The following is a 20,756-nucleotide window of genomic DNA, read 5'->3' on the forward strand; positions in this document are numbered from 1 at the left end:
GTACCTGGGCTTATTGGTTTGAGTTATAGGGAGAGGATGGATAGACTGGATTTTTCTTCTTTGGAGCATAGGAGTTCACTTTAGTTTTAGTTTAGAGATACAGCGCGGAAACAGGTCCTTCGTCCCACCGGGTCCACGCCGACCAACGATCCCCGCACATTAACACTATCCTATACCCACTAGGGACAATTTTTTAAAGCATTTACCAAGCCAATTAACCTACATACATGTACGTCTTTGGAGTGTGGGAGGAAACCGAAGATCTCGGAGAAAACCCACGCAGGTCACGGGGAGAAAGTACAAACTCCGTACAGACATCACCCATAGTCAGGATTGTCTGAGGGATGATCTTTTTGAAGTGGGCAAGATCATCAGGAGCATGAATAAAGTGAACACTCAGTCTTTTTCTAAGTGTGGATGATTATATAACTGGAAGGAATAGGCTTAAAGTGAGAGGGGGAATATTTAAGGAGGACCTCAGGTGTAATGTTTTCAATCAGAGGGTAGTCCATATCTAGAATGAGCTGCCAGAAGAAGCTATAGAAGTGGATACAGCTATGACTTTTAAAAGACATTTGGACAGATATATGGACAGATGTGGTTCGGAGGGATATGTAAATGGAACAATCGTAGAATGCCAGTTGAATGCAACTTTCTTACCTTAGTAAGACCTTTTCAGACAAGAGCTATTGTTAACATTTTTACTGGGCAAAATTCTGATGATATTCACTAAAATAGCATAATTGTGAATTAGGTATTGTTAGACTGTAATGATGCAACAACAATAATACCTAAATACAATATGTTTTATGTTCATATTATCCCCACTAAAATTATTATTTTTTAAAATTTGGGCGTAATATAAATTAAATCCATTTTAGGCCTTCGCAGACAACTCAGAGCTTAGTGTCTAGTAAAGTGAATGATGTGTCAGAAAGCCCAATAAGACAGTTTTGCCACTTTGGCACAGTTGAAATCACCTGCAATTTCATTATCCAGATAAAGATATAGTTGCTGTTTTCAATGTTTTTCATCATATTTGCATCTTTGAAGAGTCTGTGCTATGTGTTGTCTCAACATAACATTAAAAATCTTCACATGGCAATAGTTGAATCCATCCCTATCAATCCACAATAGAATAGCACAGACAATCATTTAAATGCATTATCGCTTGACCACTGAACTAGTTGGTCACAGCAATAACTCTCTCTCTTTCAAATTACTCATTTCAAACGTCAAATTTCTTTAATGCGTGTCTGCTTTTTACTGGACTCTTTTCTTTTTGACAATCATGAAATTTAAGTATTCTGTTCGATTGCTGTAATCCACATAGGCAATATGCAGATATGTATAAGGGAAATACTTGGGATTGATAGAAATTTAAAATGAAATCGGGAAATACCAGTAATATTCATCAGGCCAGAGATCATCAGGGGAAAGAGAATGAGAGTTAATATTGTATTTGTTAGTTCTGATTCTCTGATTTTTCATGACATGTTCGGTATTGAGATTTTCTGAGTTTAATGTTATTTTCTTCTGCGTTGGTTTGGTATGTTTTATATACTAGGCTTAAAAGACAGGTTGGCTGACCAAGTAAGTAGGCACAACTACTATGGGAATGTATGGAAATAAAACAATTTAGTTTTGTGGTCTTCCCAAAATCACCGTACACTTTAGAGCAATGATCCGGAAATGTATCCACCTTATTCCTGGCGATATGAATCTTCATACCCTGCCAAGCAACACCATCTCTTGACGGGGGCACCTCATAAAGCTGATTTTTTCATCACCTCTAAGATGGACCACAAAGTGCTCGTCATTGGATGTTCTAGTTATACAAATACAGCTATGAGGTCCCTTGATAACGGAGCACTATGGTTAATCTCTTGAATAACCCATAAACTTTTTCTAATTATGTTCCTGTACTAATATCTTTTATTTTGCAGTCTTTTAGAAATTCTACGTGTAATATATGTATGTATGTGTTTACCTATATGCCTATGATCCTGCTGCAAACCTTGTAATTGTACCTGTACCTCACCATTCTTCTGCACACGACAAAACTCAACTTGACTTGATTACTTTTGCTAATTTCAAGTTTTAAAATTTATCACCGAAATGACAATGGTGTGAGACAGGCTGCAACTCAGGGGTATTTAAAAGAGTTTATTATAGATATGTGCCTTCCTAAATTGCAATTGTGCTCACATGACATCTAGATTTTGAGGAATCCCTTCCACTCAATTCATAAGGTATCTTTGATTTAACTTTAGTCTCTATTGGTCTAGCTTGAAGTAAGCGTGTGCATGATGTACATGCAGTGTACCTGCATCTTCTGTGTCTTTGAACAGTGAACGAAGGTCAAGCCAAGACTCCGAGTCCAGCTTTTTATGTCTAACTCCAAGATTTCAAGTCAGGTGTTATGACTGCTGTGAATAATTAAAGCTTCAGAATCTGTTATTTCTATTTTTTGTTAAATAGCCAATGTCACGTTGACAATGCACGCTATCTGGGGGATAGATGGCAAGGAACATTCCTTTCCACCTGTCTATGTTTGCTATCATACTCCACTTAAGGGGTATCCTCATAATAATAATATATTCTATTGTCATTGCACATAAGCACAACGAGATTTGATATGCAGCTTCCATCCGATGTCATAACTTAAATAATTAATAACATTTAGATTTAGATACCCCGAGAATATGGTTTGTAAAAAGAACATTACAACAGTAAAATAGTCAAAACAGTTCAAACAGTCTAAAGTGCAGATGTGTCTGTGCGACGTGACCATCCGAGGGAGACAGTTCATGGGGATGGGGGCATTCAGCAGAGCCGGTTCAGAGCAGCTATAGCTCTGGGAATGAAGCTGTTCCTGAGTCTGGAGGTTCGGGCGTAGAAGGCCTTGTAACGTCTGCCGGAGGGAAGTAGTTCGAACAGTCCATTACAAGGGTGTGAGGAGTCTTTATGGATGCTGACGGCCTTCCTGAGGCACTCATCTTCATTCATCAAATTTTGAACATCAACTTTTTACTCCGTAATTATATCTTTCTGCCAATGTGGATATTTCAGCACAGCAGCTGGGTGTGGGCTGTGATTGGGGCTTGGTAAATTTACAGTTAATTATTAAACATACAAACATAGGAATATTAAAGGGAAAAATATTGAGATGTGTGTCTGGTCTCAAATTAAGCTAGTTATTCTATGCCCATCTTCCGTCAACCTCCTAAAACTATTTCTTATGTTAGCGCTTGGGGACAGGGCCACACACACACAGTACCCCGTTCCTCTCAATTTACCCCCTTTTTTGCAGTTACTAATCTGTTCAAATACAAATTTAAGTCCAGCTCTGAAGCACTTTAAAACCATTACTCTATCACATTGGCTGATGACCCTGTACAGTCTTCAGTACTACCCCCTTAAATACTAAAGAAGCACTTTTAAAATCTGAAGATATTAAACACATCTTCAGATCTAACTTAACAACAATGTTCTGCTGGGTCCTGTTGTTTCCTGCCATTATTACAGAACATTTCCTTTACTTTTCCATCACTCTGGAAAGTAAATATAAACCTCTCTCGTTAATGAAAATTGTCTTTTAAATTGTCCAACTTGCTAAGCTATCTATCAGCTGAATCTTGGGGATCTGTGTAGGCTGATACAGTTAATGCTTTTCTGTCCACAGGTACTGTCACTCTGCCTGAGGAGAGGGAAGAATTAACTGCTAAACTTTCCATAAATAATTCCGCACTAAATCCATGCAAACTACCACCTTGTACTTAATCAAAAATAAAGTGTTGGCAGAAGTCAGTAAATCAGGCAGCATCTGTAGAGAAAATAGGACAGATGTTATGGGTCATGACACTTCTTCAGACTTATGTCCCAAATTGTACTTTATACCCTGAAATTTAAACCTGTAATCAATAGCCAAATAAGTGCCCACTTTCCTGGAACAAGTACTGAAATTCTTTGTAAAAGTGATAAACCTGATTTAACCTTTCTTGTCTTTCCAGAGTAGGTAGAGTTGCTGCCTTACAGTGCTTGTGGCTCCGGAGACCCGGGTTCGATCCCGACTATGGGTGCTGTCTGTACGGAGTTTGTACATTCTCCCCGTGTGGGTTTACTCAAGAGATCTTCGGTTTCCTCCCACACTACAATGACGTACAGGTTTGTAGGTTAATTGGCTTGGTATAAATGTACTGTCCTTAGTGTGTGTAGGGTAGCGTTAATGTACTGGGATCGCTGGTCAACGTGTTTCCTGTTGGGCCTGTTTCCACGCTGTATGTCTAAACTAAAATTCTGCATGCAGCCTTTAAAGTGGTTGATTTATCATTCTCCTGGTCTTCTCTCCTCTGTTGCCCAGTATTCTTTTTAACTTGGTCTCAGTTTTACCCATCTGTTCATGGCCAGAGAATCGGCTGGATCAGCCTCTCTTCTCATTGCATTGTTACACTTTATTTTCTCTCCCATCTCCTGTATTCACTCTTACACCCACCTCACTAGTGTCAGGCTTCCATGTTTAAATTGACTGTGCCCAGTACTTACCTCACCAGATCATTGTCCCTGAACTGCCAGACTGCTTGGTTGACAACCAGTACGAGATGAGGAGGAAGGAATTCCTACCACCAAGGCATTTGGAACATTGAAGCTGTTGTCTCTATCTGCACTACATACTATTGTTTGCCACAACTTCATTCTTCTTCCTGATTCGTCCAACTCTGTAGCATGACTATTCTAACATAATACAAGGCAACCTCCTTATATATTAAGCCTGGGTACACCCATGTCCATATCCTAATCGATAAATGTCCTGTTCATCCACCAACCTTGCTTGAATACATCAGTTGGTTTCAGGTTAAGCATTGTCTCAACTTTAAAACTTTGTTCATTATCTTCAGATCCCTCTTTGATTGTGTTGCCTACTATCTATCATTTATGTAAAGTTCAGCCCTTCAATATTCTTATACTGCGTTTCTCCAAGTTAAACAGCTGTTAATAACTGTCCATTTTAGTTGCCAAGGACCCAAGCCTTGGAATTCCTTCTGCAAATTTCTCTACCTTTTTTATTAAGAAAATACTACTCTTCTTAAAATCCTTCTTTAACCAGCTATTCATAATACCCTAATCCCTGTTGTGACTTGGAGTCAGATATTGTTTGATAATGTCCCTGTAAAACAACCTGGGTGGTTTCCAATGTTAAACAAAATAGTACAAATAGCTATTAAATACAGAACATTAAATGGATTCAAAGATGGCTCACAGTGGGACAGTGAATTGTCTTTTTTTATGTGTAAACTATGTAAATGAAAAAACAGGACTAATCACGTACAATTATGCAAATTTAATATCTTTACTTCCCTGGGATTTAAATTAGTCCATTTCATAACTCAGCTCTCTATTTTGTATTACAAATTAATTATCTTTTTCTATATTATTTTGTGGATGAGCTCTACTTTCATTTATTCACCAATTTTAAATGATGCATACAAAAATTGCATGTATTGTTCATTAAATAACAAATCAGTGGATATCTGGGGCCAATTATTTTGACTTCTGACACAGGAACACTGCTTTCACCACACGAGAAATGAAAGAGTAATATAAATAGCAGTGTCTATATTGTCTCTAACCCATTGGAAGATCAGACCCAATGACTCCGGGCAAGCTATGTTCCCCAGAATGCTTTTGTTGTTGATCTCACTAGGGTAACTTTGGTGCCACCATCTTTCCAAAATTAGAGACGCCCCTACCTTTCAAATCCTTCTTCCCTTGTCAGGCGGTGGGTTCAACATTAGCTGCCTACTGTCTTGAGGGTTAGACTTCTGAATAGAACAAAATTAACAAAGTTCTTGGAGTTCAGGGGACAACTTGACAGCAATACTGATGTCCTGACAGGGTCTGGGGTCCAATGGCATATAACTTTTCACAACCTTAGTGCAGGGCTTGAGTTCAGTTGTATAATGATATGAAAGACCAGATGGATAGTAAAAAGAGAGCTATCTGGGTGGTTTCAGAACATCTACAGGAACAACCAAAATTGAAAACTACAAATGTAGCCACCTCTGAATCCTTTAGATTCCATTCTGTCACTAGCACAAAGATGTTTGACAGATCATTCTGCATTTGTTTTCCTATATATTATGGTGATGAATGACTCAACTAATCAATTGACCCCTGCATGAGGAGAGTGAATCTTTTGATCATATGCAAATGAATGAAATATTTAGAGCAAAATCTGGGTGCTAAAGATTGCTTCTGTCACGGGAATTTTTTTTTCATATTTGTTTTTGGGATGAATGCATCAAAAGAATGAAAAGATTCATTGTTCTTCCCTGGATGCTGAAGAAAAAGTGGCGCAGCTGTATAGTTGCTGCCTTGCAAACCCATTGACCTGGGTTTAATCCTGACTAAGTGTGCTGTCTGTACGGGGTTTGTACATTCTCTCTGCGTGCTCCGTTTCCTCCCACATTCCAAAGACGTTCAGGTTTGTAGGTTAATTGGCTTCTGTAAATTTTCCCTCATGTGCAGGAGAACTAGTGTATGGGGATTGCTGGTCGGCACAGACTAGGTGGGCCAAAGGGCCTGTTTCTACGCTGTATCTCTAAACTAAAACTATAATTCTGTAAAATGAACCACAGTTAGCTTCTGGTGAAAGTACTCTCATAATGACATTAAGTTGGGATATCCATGAAAATAACAAAATTAGGTGATCAATTTGTAAGAGGACTTGGAGGTAATGATGCTCCGATGCTTTTGAAGCCCTCATCCTCACAAAGAATGATGCTTGTGGAATTTGGAAGTGATGCCAAAATAAGTTTGTTATTAGCTGGGGGGAAATGGATGCTCTATATATTTTTGCATGGAATACCAATTCAGTGTACTTATTCGGATAAGAGCTTGAGATACTGCAGCTGCATTCAGATTTAGTGGGAAAACTGTGCTCAATGGAGCAGTGAAGGTTACACCAAGTAGGGAAAAGTTGTTTTTGCTGCAATAATTAGTAAGAATGAAACAATTTAAAATAATTAGAAAAAAATAAATGAAGACAATTTATTCCACAGGCTACAACAGAAGTGAATTATTATTAAACGTTTAAAAGTAATTGAGTAGATTAATTTTCAAGATTATGTGGGCAAAGTTGGGATAAAGCAATAAATTAAGACACAATTTAAATTTAGTCAAAGCATAATAGCTGAATTGCTGCAAGGTTTTGTGGTTCCTTGGCCTGTGATCACCTTCCAACAACCATGGCTCTGTAATGCCCACTGCACCCCCCTCTTCCAATTTCCCAGGGCTAGTTGAATCTACATTTAGTTGAATACTATCTTGCCGCCGAGTACAGAGTCTCATGTTAATTTTAAAATTAAACTCTTTAATAATTTACAAAATGACATGAATGCCAACAATGAGGTGATTGGTGGTGGTGGTAAGGGAAACTGAATGGGCACAGCTAGTAGAGTTGTAGTCTCATAACATTAGACCCAAGTTCAATCTTGACTATGGTTGAAAGAATAAAGTTTCCATCTGGTAATCCGGTTTCTTTCCACATTCTAAAAACATGTAAATCGGTAATTTAATTGCCTGCTGTAATTTGCTGCTAGTGTGTAGATATAGAATATGAGGTGTGTTGAGAACGTGGAGAATAAAAAAATGGATGAATGCAAATGGATGACTGATGGTTGGAATTGTCCTGCTAGGCCAAAGCTACAGTTTCCTTGCTGTATTTTGTTGGGACTCTCTCAATGATGGAAGCTGAAGATGTGGTATGTTTGTTAAGCTGGAGGAAGTAGGTTTTAGGATCAGGCATGGAAGTTATGGATATAGTTAGGACATGGAAGGACATATAGTTAGATATACTGTAATAACATTATTTATTAATGTCATTCTTTGCTCATTGTGAGGAGCTGTTTTCATAGCTTTATTTTTGGACTGTGAACAATATGCTAGGGAAGAAGTGCAAAGAAGAAAGTGGAAGTGGCTGCCATGTTACAATGTTGTTTTAATTTCTGACTCTTGTTTACATTCCTGGGGTTGAGAACCCCCCATTTACCTTCAGTGTCACCTCCCTATATTGGATTGGTGAATTTAGGGTAAATGTACTCCCATTGACAATCAAAAATCTGTATTTTATATAGCACCTCTCATCTGGTAAAGAACAGGAGTGCACCATGATTTTTGTCGTTGGTGAAGCGGCGATGATACAAAAATCAAGGCCATGAAGTGCTAGGGCATTAGTTCTCTGAGTTTATGGGTGGGAAGAGGCTTCATGGACCTGTTCCTTATAATAGGGTAGGAGGTAGTGGGTGGGCAGGGATTGTGTTGAGGATGTAAATGACAGGAGTGAATTTGGAAATTGAGGCCGTGGCAAATTGTGAGGTTGGTGAATCAGGAAGTAAAGGTGGAGCCATAAGGTTTAGAGATCGACACACTGGACCAGTGCTGCAGTGTGGTGGGAAGATGCCATTCTACAAGGACTGCAGAACAATGATTATTCCCAGGATAATGCACTCGAAGATCCCATATACTCCAAATGAACACCCAGTACATCCATTGCAAAAATGTTGTTTTTCCTAGCAAACCAGTCAACCTTCTGAAGTTGCAAGGAATGAGTTGAACATGGTGGCTATTACTTTTCCTGCTGTAAAGAGCACAGCACTTTATAATTTAACTCTTAAGCAAATCACCTTTGCCATAAGAGGGTGTTAAAACTAGCATGAGTAGTTTTATCCACGCAGATTTTCAGATATTTCCTAATATAGCAAATTGTATCATACATGCAGTTTGTCTGTCATGACTTTTTTTTTCTTTAAATTTATTTATTAGAAGTAGACATATTATAAAATGTAGTTACATATTATAGTAAAAAAACTTTTCATATACATCAGTCATACATTATTAAAATGTTCCATTATCAATTACTTCTGCTTCTAGTGTTTTTATTTTTTATAGAAAGAGGGATAAAGAGAGGGTAGAAAGTTACAAATAAAAAAGAAAGCAAAAAAAACAAAAAAACACAACAGAAAAACAAGGGAAGTGGAATGGGTTACCTGTAATACGTCAATGGAGATAGGTTCGTAGGTTATAAAGTATAACTTTTCATCTGCTCCTGAGTTCAAGTTTCAGTTGGGTCCTCGTGCTGTGCCAATCTATCCCTTCAGATAGTTAATGAATGGAGCCCAAATTTTATGAAAAATATCTTGTTTGTCCATTAAGACAAGTCTAATTCTTTCTAAGTATAGGGTCTCCGACATTTCCGTAATCCACATTTTAATTGTGGGGGTTGTAGGGCCTTTCCAAAATTTTAATATTAATTTTTTTCCGGTTATTATACTGTAGTTGAGGAAATTTATTTGGTTTGTTGTGAGTGTTAAGCTTTGTTCTGATATTCCAAGTATTATTAATTTTGTGTCTGGGTCCAGTTTTGTATTAATAACTTCTGAAGTTATTTCAAAAATATCAGTCCAGAAATGTTTAAGTTTTATACAGTTTGCAAACGTATGTGTTAAATTAGCCTCTAGATGTAGACATTTATCACAAATAGGAGAGATTTGTGGGAAGATTCTATTTAGTTTTATTTTAGAGTAGTGTAGTCTATGTAAGACCTTGAATTGTATTAAAGTATGTCTGGCATTTAATGAACATTGATGTATTTGTTGTAAACTTTCATCCCACATATCTTTCGTGATAGGATGACCTATTTCATTTTCCCATTTGTATCTATATGGTTCGGTCGGTGGTAGTCTGTCATGACTTTTGTAGCCGGCATTCAACAAGCCCTCACAGAACAGACTAGTGGCATTCTGAAACACTGAATCAGCTGCCTGGACTATTCTGGTTAAACAGGTTTATAGTGCAGTGCAACTCATCTGTGTAAGGGGAATCATCTTTTACACTAGCTGCATTAAGAGCAGCTGAACAAGATGATGAGGAAGTGAAAATCTAGAAACCACTTTTCTGGCCTGGTGTCAATGAAGATGTTCTCTGGGTCGAAACCCAGTAAATCTAATTTCCCCAATAGTTCCACGACTGTTATGCTGAGCCCTTTCAGGGTGGCAGACCATTTATGCCCAAGGTGTCACTATACGTAGATCCCATCTGTTCTCTAAATTAAATGGATTATTTGCATAAATGGATAATTGTTAAATCAAAATAACCACTTCCAACAATAGAGACTCTAACCACCTACCCATAACATTTAATCACATCACTATTGCTGAATCTCCCAAAGTGAACATCTCAGGCCACATGTAACCTGAAACTGAACTGATTCAGCTACATGCATTGACTACAAAAACAAGTAAGAGACCGTATCCTGCAGGGGGGCACTTACCTCCACTTCTCAAAATAATCTACCATCTATTTACTGTACATTGCATCAACCTGTTATGCATCAGCATACTTGTTGCTTGCCTGTCACTGTTCCAACATTTAAGTAGCTCATAACCTTGACCATTCACTCTCTCTATCATTGGCATACTTCAGCTGCAGTGCACTATTTAAAAAATGCACATTACTTAGCTACTTTGATTTGTGAAGGATGTTAGTCACAGGCATATGGGAATATTATCCTCTATCGCAAACTATTCTGACTAGATAAATATATTGCCAGTCCTTTACTGTTGTAGGATTCCCTTTTCAAAACGGTGTATTCTTTCGCAGAAATGACAGCAGCAATTCAAGGTAGCAGCTCACTAACACATTCATAAAGGCATTAAGATGTGGACAGGTGGCAGTCTGCCTTGCCGGTAACAGACATATAAAGAAAAGTGATTCATGACCTGATCATGAAAAATGAGGGACAAATTTATCTGGGCCCTTCCTTGGTGTTGGGAGCACCTCTATTGACAATCTTTCCAATTTATGCTGCCATAATGAACCTTTACTGTACTGAAAGCAGCCACTAGAGTTGTACAGGAAGGAAACAGGCTTTTCGGTCCAACGTGCATCCGACTGAGATGCCCCATCTGCACTAGTCTCACAAGCCTGTGTTTGGCCCATATCCCTCTTAAACATTCCTATCCATGTACCTGTCCAAATGCCTTTTAAAAGTTGTTATATTACCTGCCTAAACTATCTCTATCTCTAGTTCTATATACCCACCGTCCTCTGTGTGAAAAAGTTGACCCTCGGGTTCCTATTAAATCTTTCCCCTCTCACCTTAAACCTATGTCCTCTGGTTCTTGATTTCCCTAGTCAGGGTAAAAGATTCTGATTTGCATTTACTCTACCTATTTCCATCATGATCTTATACATCTTTATAAGATCACCACTCATCCTCCTGCACTCCAAGTAATAACGTTTTTGCCTGCCCAATCTCTCCCTATAACCTAGGCCAAGTCCTGGCAACATCCCCGTAAATCTTCTCTGCACTCTTTCCTGCTTAACACCATCCTTCCTATATCAGGGTGATTAAATGCGGCCTCACCAATGTCTTGTACATAATGTCTTGTACATAACATCCCAATTTGTATAATCAAAACCATGTCCGATGAAGGCCAATGTTCCGAATGTCTTTTTGGCTACCTACCTATGATGCCACTTTCAAGGAACCTGAATTCCTAGATCCCTCTGCTGTACAATGCTGTCATTCACTGTGAAGGTCCTGCCCTAGTTCGACTTCCCAAAATGCAGCACCTTGCACTTATCTGCATTCCATTCCATTAACCTATCCTCGGCCCACATGTCCAGCTGATCAAGATCCTGCAGTAATTTTTGATAACCACTGTGGAAAATATTTTTGCTTTTTATGTCATGGTATATATTCTATCAATTAGGACAGGCCTGACACTGCAGTGTGTATGTTGTCAGAAGAAAAATGATTAAAAAAAACAGGCAAAATCCTAGCTAGTTTAGAAATGTAATCACAAGCATGGAGCTTGGGTTTCCATTTCTTTAACTGATGAACATTTCTTTCATAAAAGTGGGTGGATTATCTAACATCAGTGATTGCAAAAGAAAAACATTCTGGCAGTCTGCCTTGGTAATTGGAGTATTATGACAGCTTTCATATGTAATATGTGCTTTATTTCTAATTTGGACACAATCTTGGAGTGGGTGTGATGGTGGATTAGAAACTACCAAATCCAGACCAAACAGGCTGTGAAAATGTGAAACTAGTGAGCCAGCACTTGCATAATTTCCATTTGTTTAAAATGATAAATAAAATTGCCATGATACTCATTCACAGATGTCTAAGTGTTTTAATTGAGTGTCTGATCCAAGTGTTAATTCATAAAATGCACAATGGTGCTAGTTTTTTAATTCCATACATTCTAAAAAGTAAAGTTAAATCTCCTAACTGTATTATTGGTACTCAATTGTTTGAATTGATTGATTGTTTCAATGATTGAATAAGGAAATAGGTTCAATATTCCAATGTTGTTGGTTTAGTAGATCATTCCTGTGTGACCCTATTGTAAATGCAATTGATGTAAGCACTCAGATACTGTAGGTAAAAATCAGCCAGGGTTTTAGGTTTGAAAAACTAAAGTAATTTTATCTGGAAAATGCAAGCGTGGACTAGACACTACACGTTATTATACGGCACTGCTTCTTAATACTCAGTATCTAGAGTTATCTAGATATAGTGGGGTAGAGAACACGACTGCTATAGAACATGAGGTATAAGCAATTTTTAAATATCAGACTGCATTTTTGAGTCTGTCATAGTGTATCAAATCAGATTATATCTAAATCATTGCTATCATACTTAGCGTCTATAAACAAATGTTCTTATTTTTAGCACAAGAATTCCTGAATTCACATCCCTTTATGAGGACATGAGTAACAATTATTTATTCAAGGATTAATTATCCAAGAATTAAAATGAATTGTGTAATCATACATTTGAGGATTTATATATTTATAAAATAAAAAGTACTCATTGTCATACGTATTTTGCATATTCCAAAGAAAAGTACAGTTCATTCTGCATGGAATTTTTTGGAAATAACAGGCAAAAGCATACATTTTTGAAATGGTAATGAGGAATAACAATTGGAGTGCTTAAAAGACTTGAGTAATGTTAAGGATTAAATTGTGTAATCTGCCTTAGATTGGAATTTTGATTCAGCCTTAGTGTGGTTTTCATAACACAATACAAAGTGCATCACATTGCGACATATGTTGAGTCTAAAAACAGTACTGTGCAGTCTATGTGAAATGACAGAAAATTGAAATATTTGACCAACATACCACAGCTCTCTGAAGAACTAACATGATAGGGGACTGGTCATGCCGTGGGTGATAGGGGACTGGTAGCTATATCAACATTTCAAAAATGGCTGCATCAAAGATTATTTAGAAATATTAAAGCTCATCGTGAAGGAGGGAACAGGGTGATGTGGATAGAAGATCAACTGGCTAAGAGGAGACAGAGTCAGCGTTAATGCATCCTTTGCTGGTTGGAAAGTTACAATGAGTGGTGTGCATCAGGGATCAGCGCAGGGCCATTGTTACAATTTACATTAACAATGTGGATGAAAGCACCAAACATATAATTGTTAACATTATGTCATTACCAGAGACAGATAAGAAATAAGTCTTGTACGGGATGTAAAGAAGGATATAAATAGGTTTTGAGAAGACACAGATCTGCCCACTGGAGGATATTGTGAGAAATGTCAAATCCTTTGGCAGGAAAAATAAAAGTGTATTCTCTTAATGATGAGAGATTGAAGAGCTGCGATACATGGAATCTGGGTGTCCAGAAGGCTTTCGACAAGGTCCCACATAAGAGATTAGTATACAAACTTAAAGCACACGGTATTGGGGGTTCAGTATTGATGTGGATAGAGAACTGGCTGGCAGACAGGAAGCAAAGAGTAGGAGTAAACGGGTCCTTTTCACAATGGCAGGCAGTGACTAGTGGGGTACCGCAAGGCTCAGTGCTGGGACCCCAGCTATTTACGATATATATTAATGATTTGGACGAGGGAATTGAAGGCAATATCTCCAAGTTTGCGGATGACACTAAGCTGGGGGGCAGTGTTAGCTGTGTGGAGGATGCTTGGAGGCTGCAAGGTGAGTGGGCAAATGCATGGCAGATGCAGTATAATGTGGATAAATGTGAGGTTATCCATTTTGGTGGCAAAAACAGGAAAGTTGACTATTATCTGAATGGTGGCCGATTAGGAAAGGGGAAGATGCAACGAGACCTGGGTGTCATGGTACACCAGTCATTAAAAGTAGGCATGCAGGTGCAGCAGGCAGTGAGGAAGGCGAATGGTATGTTAGCATTCATAGCAAAAGGATTTGAGTATAGGAGCAGGGAGGTTCTACTGCAGTTGTACAGGGTCTTGATGAGACCACACCTGGAGTATTGCGTACAGTTTTGGTCTCCTAATCTGAGGAAAGACATTCTTGCCATAGAGGGAGTACAGAGAAGGTTCACCAGACTGATTCCTGGGATGTCAGGACTTTCATATGAAGACTGGATAGACTCGGTTTGTACTCGCTAGAATTTAGAAGATTGAGGGGGGATCTTATAGAAACGTACAAAATTCTTAAGGGGTTGGACAGGCTAGATGCAGGAAGATTGTTCCCGATGTTGGAGAAGTCCAGAACAAGGGGTCACAGTTTAAGAATAAGGGGGAAATCTTTTAGGACCGAGATGAGGAAAACATTTTTCACACAGAGTGGTGAATCTCTGGAATTCTCTGCCACAGAAGGTAATTGAGGCCAGTTCATTGGCTATATTTAAGAGGGAGTTAGATGTGGCCCTTGTGGCTAAAGGGATCAGGGGGTATGGAGAGAAGGCAGGTACAGGATACTGAGTTGGATGATCAGCCATGATCATATTGAATGGCGGTGCAGGCTCGAAGGGCCGAATGGCCTACTCCTGCACCTATTTTCTAAGTTTCTAGTACTTGATTTATAAAAGCATAGCATGCAGGTACAGCCAATAATTACAGCATACAGAATATTGACAAAAAATATTACAGATGCTGGAATCTAGATCATAAAGCTGGTGGGGAAAACTCAGCGTGCATTGTTTCTTGGTATGTTTTATGTGTGTGTTGGGGAAACCTTTTTCAGGCACTTACCTCGACGGAGATGCGATTTTTCTCCGTGTCACATCTCCATCCCCCCTGCGGCCGAACAACGTGGATTAGTGCAACCTTTCCTGGAGACCGGCCTGAAGCTTCAAGCTGGGGACGCGGCGCGGACTAACCATTGCAGAGCCTGTGGACCACGACCGCGGGGCCTGAGGACTTTAACACTGTGAAGCCGCGGTTACCGTTAAGAGGCCGACTCGGGAGCTCCATGCCGCAGTGTTCCGATCCATCCCAACGCCAGAATTTTGATCATCCCGACGTGAGGGCTTGGGCATCGGACCGTCGGCTGCAGCTACTGCGGAGGGTTCAAAGGCCCCGACCACGGGTGAACAAAGGAGGTAGATCACTGAACATTATTGCCTTCCATCACAGTGATGAATGTGGATTCCACTGTGGTGGATGTTTATGTAAAATTTTATTTTATGTGGCTGTGTATATTGTTGCTTTTCACTTAGTATGGCTGTATGGGAACTCAAATTTCACTGTACCTTAATTGATGCATGTGACAATAAACGCGAACTTGAACTGAGTAAGGGACCAAATATGTGTGGGCGGATGAGAAAATTGAAGAGAGGGTTCCAATAGGAGTTTGTGGGTGATGGGCAGATGGATTGAGTGAGGAGGAAATTGTGTGCGAGCAGGATATTGTGGAAAAGAAGGCACAAGTGGGAGTATCTGGATGGATAAAAGGATCGAGGGGAAGCAGGTTAAGGTGAACCTGCTGCCAGGTTTTAGACGAACATGGTGGAATATGGGGTGTTATTCCTATAACTGTAAACAACAACATTTTGGTTATAGCTATGGAAATTGAATACAGAAGTAGAGATATAAATCTACTTATAACATTTTATAAAGTGATGTATGTCTGAAGAAGGGTCTCGACCCGAATGTCAGCTATTCCTTTCTCCAGAGATGCTGCCTGACCCACTGAGGTACTCCAGCTTTTTGCGTCTATATTAGAATTAAACTAGCATCTGCAGTTCTTTCCTACACATTTTGGATAGACACATGGATATGCAGGGATTGGAGGGATATAACCATATAACAATTACAGCACGGAAACAGGCCATCTCAGCCCTACAACTCCGTGCCGAACAATTTTTTTCCCTTAGTCCCACCTGCCTGCACTCATACCATAACCCTCCATTCCCTTCTCATCCATATGCCTATCCAATTTATTCTTAAATGATACCAACGAACCTGCCGCCACCACTTCCACTGGAAGCTCATTCCACACCGCTACCACTCTCTGAGTAAAGAAGTTCCCCCTCATGTTACCCCTAAACTTCTGTCCCTTAATTCTGAAGTCATGTCCTCTTGTTTGAATCTTCCCTATTCTCAAAGGGAAAAGCTTGATCACATCAACTCTGTATCGATAATGTGCAGTATCATGGTAAACATTATGAGCTGAAGGTGAGTATAGTAAGGGGCTGAGCATGCAGATTTGGGTAGCACCGATGTTGAGAATTATCATGTACAAATTTTTGTCACCCATCATGTCTGATTATGGTCTATGGGTTAGGAGATCAATGATTCAGTGCTGAGACATCGGTCGAGGAGTTTGATTTTGGTTGGATTTATGGTGTTGAAGGCAGAGCTTTGGTCAATAGGAGTCTTTCGCATCCAGATATTTCAGGGATGTATGTCTGGTCAGGGAGATGGCATTTGGTGTGGTGAACCGTGTTGCAGTGGTGGTGAAATTGCAGTGGATCAAGGCTCTCTCGGAGACTGGAAGTGATGTGTGCCAGTCTTTTCCCGTGAGTTCACATTTAGGAAGGTAGACCTGATGTCTGTAAAGCTGACCGTTTGTACTGGTGCACCTCATGATGACATCATTCCATTGAACTGCTGTTCAAAAGAAGCATAGAATGCATTGAGCTGATCAAGGGGCAGCGGGGACAATTTGTTGCTGCCAGCAATTCTGCCTGACTTTGCTTTGTAATCCATTATAACATGCAAATCTTACCGCAACCGAAGGATGCCTTGATGTGGAATATTCCAATCTACCTTGTGGTGGCCCTTGCACATTTTATTTATCTGCATTTTCTCTATGGCTGTAACACTATATTCCAGACTATATATTTTCCGTTTTGCACTACCTGATGTGCATGGTATGGATTTGCACTACTCGTGCATGGTATGATTTGCCTGGATAGCCTGAAAAATACTCTTGCAGTGCACCTCAGTTCACAGGATAATAATAAACTAATACCAACCCATGTACATTGCAAACAAATGTCACAAACACATTACATAAATTTAAAGTAGTTTGTCATTTCTAATGTATAAAACCTTTATTTGTCCAAGAGAACGAAGTAACTTCTAAAAAGAAAACAAGCCTGAAAATAAACCAGCAGTGCAGTTCAATTCAATGAACTTTATTTTTCCGTTAGGAACTTTGGTTTCTGCAGTCATACAACAAAAAGGAACAATTCCACAAGACACACAACCAACTCAATTCACACAGACATCCATCACAGTGAATCTCCTCCTCACTGTGATGGAAGGCAAAGTCTTGTCTCTCCCCTGCTCTCCATCCTCTTCCGATGTCAAAGCCCCCGGCGGGCGATGGTAAGTCCTGCGGCCGTTAAGGCCACGCCGGCGTTGTAAGGACTGCTCCGGGTCCCAATGTCGGAGCCCCCGGCGGGCGATGGCAAGTCCCGCGGCCGTTAAAGCCGCGCTGGGCGATGTCAGGCCCCGCTCCGGGTCGCCTTCAGCCCCGCAACTCAGGCGGGAGAAGCTGCTGCCGCGGGAGCTCCGAAATGCGGTCTCCCACAGCGACCCGCGAGCTCCCGATGTCACCATCCACCGGACCTGCGGCTGGAGCCTCCAAAGCTCCAGAGTCGAGCCATGCGTCACCACAGCTCCAAAGCCACCCAGCCCCACGATGGTAAGTCCGCAGGCTCCGCGACGGGAGCCCCCAGGTCGTTCCGGCTGGAGGCCGCTCCACGGTGCTAGGCCCCAACGACAATGGAGACGCGACAGGGAAAAGGTCGGGTCTCCCATGCAGGGAAGAGATTCAAAAGTCCCCCCCCCCCCCGCCCATACAGAGTTAAAAAACAATATAAAAAAACCACAGCAAACTACAACTGGACAAAATGTTTTTAAAAGGACAGATGGAGTGCAGGGGTCGCCGCTATTACTTAACATATGGCTTGTAGATATAGACCTGGAAACGTATTTTAATACGTATTTGATTTGAGTATTGCAATTCAATTTAGTTTGTGTCTATTATGTATGTTATAAGCCACAAATTAGGCAACCAATTTTAGTGTGTGTACTGAGGAGAAAAGGAAGACCAAAGGAGGCATAAGAAAATGTTGATTTTGGATTCTTGAGCAAAATACAAACTACTGGAGGAACTCAGTGAGCCAGACAACACCTGTGGGAATGGATAGATGATGGTACAAGAGCCTGTAGATACTGGAATCTTAAGTAAAAAATGAACTGTTGGGGGAACTCATCGGGTCAGGCATCACCTATGGAAGGAAGGGACAGACGACTTAACCAGTGTGAAGAAATGTCCTGACAGAAAACGTTGTCAGACAATTCCTTCCACAGATGCTGTCTGACCTGCTGCATTCCTCCAGCAATTTGTTTTATCATAAAAGAAGACCAACCATGCATGAAGGGATAGGCTTTACTCGCATTGCTATCAGGGGGTGGATTAGATTTCTGAAATGAAGCGTCCTATGCATTTTTGCTTCTGAAATTTCATAAGGTTAGTAAACGCAAATATACAGCACATACATCTTAGAGCACAACTATCTCTGGCATTCCTAAATCAGGTTATTATATGCCATCCACATTTTAGCTCATGTTTTAATAAAAGGAAGCCAAAGCATCCTTACACTATACATTGAGGTGAAATAATTAGAATCTCACCTGTGATCTCCCATAGTTAATTTCCTTTAGTTCATATCTAATGAGCTAGGTTCCATGAGAATATTGCAGAAAATGCAGTTAAAACATTTCCAACCTTCTCATGAAGTAAACATCAGGATTTTGGGCTCTTCCGCCAACAGTCAGCATCCCAAATGAAAACAATGACTCACATATTGTACAGTTTTGTAATTGGCATTAGCTGTGAATTGATGCATTGCCTTGCAATCCTTCTCTTTTTAAAGATATATACAAACATCTATTTTCCAGTACCTTGGGCATTTCCCAGATAATGTATTTTTTTCTTGTACAAATCACATATCATTTATCCTTTCTGGGAGTATCTTTTTAATACAATGAACTATGTCACTGTTGGTAAAGATAAGATATACTGCATCTTACAAAAATAAACATAGTTGAAAAATGCTTGCTGGTGCTGCATCTGTTGGTATCTCGCATCATCTATGTAGGAAAAAACAATCAATGATCCCTTAGTTCATTAATGGAGTGTGCTCGTAACTAATTCCTGCAGTACTGTCAAGTATGTCAAAGGCTGTACAGCTTTAAAATGGATGGTTCAACCTGTAGTTCAGTGACAATGAAAACTTCACACCTGCATCATAACTTTCCTGCTCCTATCCACATTTAATTGTGATTTAAAAGCTTGTGTGCCTCCTTTGATTGTTTGGTCTGAGGCTACCCGACCCTACACTAGTACAGCTATTAAACAATAACAACAACCAGTGACCATTCTATTGAACCTGAAAAGGTTTAATGGGTTATTAATAAAAACAATTGTATCTGTTGAAAATTCAAAGAACATAATTTTCTTTTATATTCCTATGATGAAAACTGCATGTGTTTCTTAACATTGTTTCTTTCAACAGCTTTAGCAAGCTTTTATTTTGCCATCTCATATGCAGCTTAGGTTGTCAAAAATCAGACTTGATACCAACAGAAGAACTTGTTAATACTTTTCCTGAACTTTAGCAATAGCGTTAACTCAGAACAAATGCATCTTATTGTGGCAATCCTACAATTTGCTTCATCTTTTCCTGCTCAGATGCAGGCAACCTGAAGGTCTCTACCATTCTAACATTAAACAGACTTTTAAAGCGCTTTCTCACGGGGCGACTTGACGCAAGAGTTAACCAGAGCTGAACATCGTGGGAACCCCGTGCGATAACCGTCCGGCATTCGTGCACCACCGTGGCGCTAACGGCAGGTGCTCGTGTAACTTGGTGACTCGGGAGAAAATTCAAGCAAGTTTGAATTTCTCCAAGAGTGACTTGTACACTTGTGGTTGAAGATTGCAACATTATATGCACGTAGTGGCCAGTGCGATATCCGTAATAACTCTTGCGTTTACCGTGGGAACGCCTGCGAACGGTGAACCCGGAAGCTGGACAGAGGGGACAGAAGGTGAGTAATCTGGAATGAACATGCTGTTAGGCTGGGATCATTCTCTGCGAGATGATCTTAGTGCGGGAGACAAGTGTAGGAGAGGTGTACTGACTGTGTGGGCAGAACTTTGGAAGTGATTGCCCACCATTCTCAAAAGCCGCTGTGTCTCCCTGTCCCTCCAACTCCAGAGGAATCCGCTCCCCGATGGGCTGCTACGGCGACAAGTGGCAAGCGACAAGGGATCTCCGTGCTTGCAGTCAGTGTCCTGTTGGTCCTAACGTCTCCGGCCACCCCCCTGGACTGGAGCTGAGACTGTGAACTGTACCGCCCTTGCCCCCTCCCCCTCCCTCTGCAACTGCAAACAACCCCACAGTTCCCAGTCTCAGCTCCTGTACAGGGGGGTGGCCGGAGACG

General features: G+C 40.2%; 1 long non-coding RNA gene across 1 annotated transcript; it reads right to left on the minus strand.

Moving 5' to 3' along the window:
• Positions 1–526: 526 nt before the first annotated feature.
• On the minus strand, positions 527–15,229 carry LOC116978852. Its single transcript, XR_004413581.1, has 3 exons — positions 15,195–15,229; positions 13,198–13,203; positions 527–537 (listed from the first exon to the last, which is right to left on the minus strand). It is a non-coding gene; the product is annotated as an uncharacterized LOC116978852 (long non-coding RNA).
• Positions 15,230–20,756: the final 5,527 nt, after the last annotated feature.

The sequence above is a fragment of the Amblyraja radiata genome, chromosome 12, assembly GCF_010909765.2.
Source record: "Amblyraja radiata isolate CabotCenter1 chromosome 12, sAmbRad1.1.pri, whole genome shotgun sequence".
Lineage (NCBI taxonomy): Eukaryota > Metazoa > Chordata > Chondrichthyes > Rajiformes > Rajidae > Amblyraja > Amblyraja radiata.